We start from the raw sequence: 7,384 nt of genomic DNA on the forward strand, positions 1-7,384 counted from the left end.
GGAGGAGTGGTACTGTGCAGTGTATATATATATACAGGAGGAGTGGTACTGTGCAGTGTATATATATACAGGAGCAGTGGTACTGTGCAGTGTATATATACAGGAGGAGTGGTACTGTGCAGTGTATATATACAGGAGGAGTGGTACTGTGCAGTGTATATACACAGGAGGAGTGGTACTGTGCAGTGTATATACAGGAGGAGTGGTACTGTGCAGTGTATATATATATACAGGAGGAGTGGTACTGTGCAGTGTATATATATACAGGAGCAGTGGTACTGTGCAGTGTATATATACAGGAGGAGGGGTACTGTGCAGTGTATATATACAGGAGGAGTGGTACTGTGCAGTGTATATATACAGGAGGAGGGGTACTGTGCAGTGTATATATACAGGAGGAGGGGTGCTGTGCAGTGTATATATACAGGAGGAGTGGTACTGTGCAGTGTATATATACAGGAGGAGCGGTACTGTGCAGGGTATATACACAGGAGGAGGGGTACTGTGCAGTGTATATATACAGGAGTGGTGCTGTGCAGTGTATATATACAGGAGGAGTGGTACTGTGCAGTGTATATATACAGGAGGAATGGTACTGTGCAGTGTATATATACAGGAGGAGTGGTACTGTGCAGTGTATATATACAGGAGGAGGGGTACTGTGCAGTGTATATATACAGGAGGAGCGGTACTGTGCAGTGTATATATACAGGAGGAGGGGTACTGTGCAGTGTATATATACAGGAGGAGTGGTACTGTGCAGTGTATATATACAGGAGGAGTGGTACTGTGCAGTGTATATATACAGGAGGAATGGTACTGTGCAGTGTATATATACAGGAGGAGTGGTACTGTGCAGTGTATATATACAGGAGGAGGGGTACTGTGCAGTGTATATATACAGGAGGAGCGGTACTGTGCAGTGTATATATACAGGAGGAGGGGTACTGTGCAGTGTATATATACAGGAGGAGTGGTACTGTGCAGTGTATATATACAGGAGGAGTGGTACTGTGCAGTGTATATATACAGGAGGAGTGGTACTGTGCAGTGTATATATACAGGAGGAGTGGTACTGTGCAGTGTATATATACAGGAGGAGCGGTACTGTGCAGTATATATATACAGGAGGAGTGGTACTGTGCAGTGTATATATACAGGAGGAGTGGTACTGTGCAGGGTATATATACAGGAGGAGTGGTGCTGTGCAGTGTATATATATACAGGAGGAGTGGTACTGTGCAGTGTATATATACAGGAGGAGTGGTACTGTGCAGTGTATATATACAGGAGGAGGGGTACTGTGCAGTGTATATATACAGGAGGAGGGGTACTGAGCAGTGTATATATACAGGAGGAGTGGTACTGTGCAGTGTATATATACAGGAGGAGCGGTACTGTGCAGTGTATATATACAGGAGGAGGGGTGCTGTGCAGTATATATATACAGGAGGAGTGGTACTGTGCAGTGTATATATACAGGAGGAGTGGTACTGTGCAGTGTATATATACAGGAGGAGTGGTGCTGTGCAGTGTATATATACAGGAGGAGTGGTGCTGTGCAGTGTATATATACAGGAGGAGTGGTACTGTGCAGTGTATATATATACAGGAGGAGCGGTACTGTGCAGTATATATATACAGGAGGAGTGGTACTGTGCAGTGTATATATACAGGAGGAGCGGTACTGTGCAGTGTATATATACAGGAGGAGGGGTACTGTGCAGTGTATATATACAGGAGGAGGGGTACTGAGCAGTGTATATATACAGGAGGAGCGGTACTGTGCAGTGTATATATACAGGAGGAGTGGTGCTGTGCAGTGTATATATACAGGAGGAGTGGTGCTGTGCAGTGTATATATACAGGAGGAGCGGTACTGTGCAGTATATATATACAGGAGGAGTGGTACTGTGCAGTGTATATATACAGGAGGAGCGGTACTGTGCAGTGTATATATACAGGAGGAGGGGTACTGTGCAGTGTATATATACAGGAGGAGGGGTACTGAGCAGTGTATATATACAGGAGGAGTGGTACTGTGCAGTGTATATATACAGGAGGAGTGGTACTGTGCAGTGTATATATACAGGAGGAGGGGTGCTGTGCAGTATATATATATACAGGAGGAGTGGTGCTGTGCAGTGTATATATACAGGAGGAGTGGTACTGTGCAGTGTATATATACAGGAGGAGCGGTACTGTGCAGTGTATATATACAGGAGGAGTGGTACTGTGCAGTGTATATATACAGGAGGAGCGGTACTGTGCAGTGTATATATACAGGAGGAGTGGTGCTGTGCAGTGTATATATACAGGAGGAGTGGTGCTGTGCAGTGTATATATACAGGAGGAGTGGTACTGTGCAGTATATATATACAGGAGGAGTGGTGCTGTGCAGTGTATATATACAGGAGGAGTGGTACTGTGCAGTGTATATATACAGGAGGAGCGGTACTGTGCGGTGTATATATACAGGAGGAGCGGTACTGTGCAGTGTATATATACAGGAGGAGTGGTACTGTGCAGTGTATATATACAGGAGGAGTGGTACTGTGCAGTATATATATACAGGAGGAGTGGTGCTGTGCAGTGTATATATACAGGAGGAGTGGTACTGTGCAGTATATATATACAGGAGGAGTGGTGCTGTGCAGTGTATATATACAGGAGGAGTGGTACTGTGCAGTGTATATATACAGGAGGAGCGGTACTGTGCAGTGTATATATACAGGAGGAGTGGTACTGTGCAGTGTATATATACAGGAGGAGCGGTACTGTGCAGTGTATATATACAGGAGGAGGGGTACTGAGCAGTGTATATATACAGGAGGAGTGGTACTGTGCAGTGTCTATATACAGGAGGAGTGGTACTGTACAGTGTATATATACAGGAGGAGCGGTACTGTGCAGTGTATATATACAGGAGGAGCGGTACTGTGCAGTGTATATATACAGGAGGAGCGGTGCTGTGCAGTGTATATATACAGGAGGAGGGGTGCTGTGCAGTGTATATATACAGGAGGAGTGGTACTGTGCAGTGTATATATACAGGAGGAGGGGTACTGAGCAGTGTATATATACAGGAGGAGTGGTACTGTGCAGTGTATATATACAGGAGGAGTGGTACTGTGCAGTGTATATATACAGGAGGAGGGGTACTGAGCAGTGTATATATACAGGAGGAGTGGTACTGTGCAGTGTATATATACAGGAGGAGTGGTACTGTGCAGTGTATATATACAGGAGGAGGGGTACTGAGCAGTGTATATATACAGGAGGAGCGGTACTGTGCAGTGTATATATACAGGAGGAGGGGTACTGAGCAGTGTATATATACAGGAGGAGTGGTACTGTGCAGTGTATATATACAGGAGGAGTGGTACTGTGCAGTGTATATATACAGGAGGAGGGGTGCTGTGCAGTATATATATACAGGAGGAGCGGTACTGTGCAGTGTATATATACAGGAGGAGGGGTACTGAGCAGTGTATATATACAGGAGGAGTGGTACTGTGCAGTGTATATATACAGGAGGAGTGGTACTGTGCAGTGTATATATACAGGAGGAGGGGTGCTGTGCAGTATATATATACAGGAGGAGGGGTACTGAGCAGTGTATATATACAGGAGGAGTGGTACTGTGCAGTGTATATATACAGGAGGAGTGGTACTGTGCAGTGTATATATACAGGAGGAGGGGTGCTGTGCAGTGTATATATACAGGAGGAGGGGTACTGAGCAGTGTATATATACAGGAGGAGTGGTACTGTGCAGTGTCTATATACAGGAGGAGTGGTACTGTACAGTGTATATATACAGGAGGAGTGGTACTGTGCAGTGTATATATACAGGAGGAGCGGTACTGTGCAGTGTATATATACAGGAGGAGCGGTGCTGTGCAGTGTATATATATATATACAGGAGGAGTGGTACTGTGCAGTGTATATATACAGGAGGAGCGGTGCTGTGCAGTGTATATATACAGGAGGAGGGGTGCTGTGCAGTGTATATATACAGGAGGAGTGGTACTGTGCAGTGTATATATACAGGAGGAGGGGTACTGAGCAGTGTATATATACAGTAGGAGTGGTACTGTACAGTGTATATATACAGGAGGAGTGGTACTGTGCAGTGTATATATACAGGAGGAGTGGTACTGTGCAGTGTATATATACAGGAGGAGTGGTACTGTGCAGTGTATATATACAGGAGGAGGGGTACTGAGCAGTGTATATATACAGGAGGAGTGGTACTGTGCAGTGTATATATACAGGAGGAGTGGTACTGTGCAGTGTATATATACAGGAGGAGTGGTACTGTGCAGTGTATATATACAGGAGGAGTGGTACTGTGCAGTGTATATATACAGGAGGAGTGGTACTGTGCAGTGTATATATACAGGAGGAGGGGTACTGTGCAGTGTATATATACAGGAGGAGGGGTACTGTGCAGTGTATATATACAGGAGGAGTGGTACTGTGCAGTGTATATATACAGGAGGAGTGGTACTGTGCAGTGTATATATACAGGAGGAGTGGTACTGTGCAGTGTATATATACAGGAGGAGGGGTGCTGTGCAGTGTATATATACAGGAGGAGTGGTACTGTGCAGTGTATATATACAGGAGGAGGGGTACTGAGCAGTGTATATATACAGGAGGAGTGGTACTGTGCAGTGTATATATACAGGAGGAGTGGTACTGTGCAGTGTATATATACAGGAGGAGTGGTACTGTGCAGTGTATATATACAGGAGGAGGGGTACTGAGCAGTGTATATATACAGGAGGAGTGGTACTGTGCAGTGTATATATACAGGAGGAGTGGTACTGTGCAGTGTATATATACAGGAGGAGTGGTACTGTGCAGTGTATATATACAGGAGGAGTGGTACTGTGCAGTGTATATATACAGGAGGAGTGGTACTGTGCAGTGTATATATACAGGAGGAGGGGTACTGTGCAGTGTATATATACAGGAGGAGTGGTACTGTGCAGTGTATATATACAGGAGGAGCGGTACTGTGCAGTGTATATATACAGGAGTGGTGGTACTGTGCAGTGTATATATACAGGAGGAGCGGTACTGTGCAGTGTATATACAGGAGGAGGGGTACTGTGCAGTGTATATATACAGGAGGAGGGGTACTGTGCAGTGTATATATACAGGAGGAGGGGTACTGTGCAGTGTATATATACAGGAGGAGTGGTACTGTGCAGTGTATATACAGGAGGAGGGGTACTGTGCAGTGTATATATACAGGAGGAGGGGTACTGTGCAGTGTATATATACAGGAGGAGGGGTACTGTGCAGTGTATATATACAGGAGGAGTGGTACTGTGCAGTGTATATACAGGAGGAGGGGTACTGTGCAGTGTATATATACAGGAGGAGGGGTACTGTGTGTGACGAACAGCCCACGGCCGTTCGTCCACTTACGGGCGACGACTAACGGGGGTCCCGCTGCCACCAAAACGCGACGGACAGCGGACCCTGTGTCACCACTATGTCACAATCCCACCACTGACACGGGTGTATCAGCGGACGGAGGGACGTGACACAATGCCGGCACACAGCTATCACAGGCACCGTTGGGGCTTATCTTAGTTATCCCACCACCGGCACCATGTGACAAAAATCCAGCAAGCTAATCTCGCTCTACAATTTGCCGCAGGGGGAGTTTAATTTGGATGCCCCACCACTGCTATCAATCTTCCAAGTACTGCGGGGATTTATGTATATCCCACTTTCTCAGTTCCACTTTGGAACTCACAGCTCTCCGGCGCCCCCCTTACCCTCAGGTCAGTCAGGGAACTGCACCTAGGATAATTAGTCGCCGGACGGGCTGCCTGTTGTGAACCGGCAATTAGGCTTCTGCAGTAAGGGAATTATCAATGCTGTGGCTGCAGACCCTTATTCAGCAATATAAGACCCTTCTGTACTGCCAGCAAGCCGTAATAGCCGTACACAACGCGCTGCCACCAGTCACGGTTACTTAATTCACAGTGTTAAATTAAGAGGGTCCGTGGCAAACCCCTTGAATTAGTAGCGATTATCTATCAAAGGCGTATAGTTCGATTCTTAGAGCATGGAGACAGATCTAAATAATTATTTCATTTATTTTCCGAAAGAGGACAGTGATTACAGATAAAAGTTGCTATAAAATTGAGACATAAAATATGTACAGTACAGGTATAAAATAAAAGTGGAGAAAACAAAGAGATTACACTCACAGTTCCATATTGTTCCTTAGGCAGACCATGCGGCTTTAAGGGGGGAGGAGCCACACGTCTCCACTCATCTGGAGTTCTTGTCAGCACGGATTCTGCAGCTGTTCTGAGCTGGTTCTGCCAGGGAATGCCTTATAGACTTTCCTATGTGACATCACAGAGAGGTGCATTCTGGGTTGATCCCACCTCTCTTATCCAAGTTATGTTTTGGCTACGAAACTTAGATTAGCTATAACTTTATGGGAGAAGCTGGTATGGACTCATCAGTGGTATCATGTTTCCCAGCGTAATGAGCCCATCAAGAAAACATCAAACATCTATGCAATATGACCGTCCATTTGGGCGCAAATCATATCTCAGGTTCTGGACATCCGAGAGTTTTGCAACAGGCACCACAGCGAAGCTGGGTCTGCTCGGATCGCAGAAATATGATTTTTATATCTCTGCTTGGTACGGTTTTCGCAGGGCAGGCTCTTATAGTTTTATTCAAACCTCTTTGTTTCAAACAAAGAACCATCCCGCACTTTTTTCTCTCAGCTGTGGAGAGGAAACAAATGGTTGTAACAGCAGGGGGTCTCCTATTACTAGTGCGAACACAGGCTGTAGAGGAGGGGGGTGGCACTGCTCTGTGTGTGTGTGAAGGGAGGAGGGGTGAAGCTGCAGAGCTAGCAGCCTGGATTGTCATATGTGCCGGATCTTTCTGGAAAGTTACAACAGAAAACATCATATTTTGTAGACAAAACCCCATACCTCACAGACATTGTACATCACACCTCCCCCCTTAAGAGGGCGCTAAGGAGGCATTACCTCTCGGTAATCGGCCATGCGCACCTCAGCGGGTTCGCCCCGGCGGGACAACCCATCGGCATTGCCGTTTTCACTGCCCTTCCTGTGTTTTACAGTAAAATCGTACTGTTGAAGGGCAAGGCTCCAGCGGAGCAATCTTCCATTGGTTCCCGACACGGTGTGCAACCAGCTCAGTGGGTTGTGGTCGGTTACCACCGTGAAGGCGCGCCCATACAGGTAGGGCTGCAAACGCTGCAGTGCCCACACCATGGCCAGACACTCCTTCTCGATGGTCGAGTATGCCACTTCCCTCGGCAAAAGTTTCCGGCTCAGGTACAACACGGGGTGCTCTTGGTCCCCCGAGTC

General features: G+C 46.4%; 1 protein-coding gene across 1 annotated transcript in view; it reads right to left on the reverse strand.

The window, feature by feature from the left end:
* LOC141074961 (glycogen [starch] synthase, liver-like) overlaps window positions 1–6,327 on the reverse strand; it is a 226,217-nt gene extending 219,890 nt beyond the window's left edge. The window contains exon 1 of the mRNA XM_073562286.1: window positions 6,236–6,327. The gene's annotated coding sequence lies outside the window, so the exon portion shown is untranslated. The remainder of the gene's footprint in view (window positions 1–6,235) is intronic.
* Window positions 6,328–7,384: the final 1,057 nt, after the last annotated feature.

This window comes from Dendrobates tinctorius, unplaced genomic scaffold (genome assembly GCF_039654945.1).
Source record: "Dendrobates tinctorius isolate UK_male_01 unplaced genomic scaffold, ASM3965494v1 ptg000344l, whole genome shotgun sequence".
NCBI classification, from domain to species: Eukaryota; Metazoa; Chordata; class Amphibia; order Anura; family Dendrobatidae; genus Dendrobates; species Dendrobates tinctorius.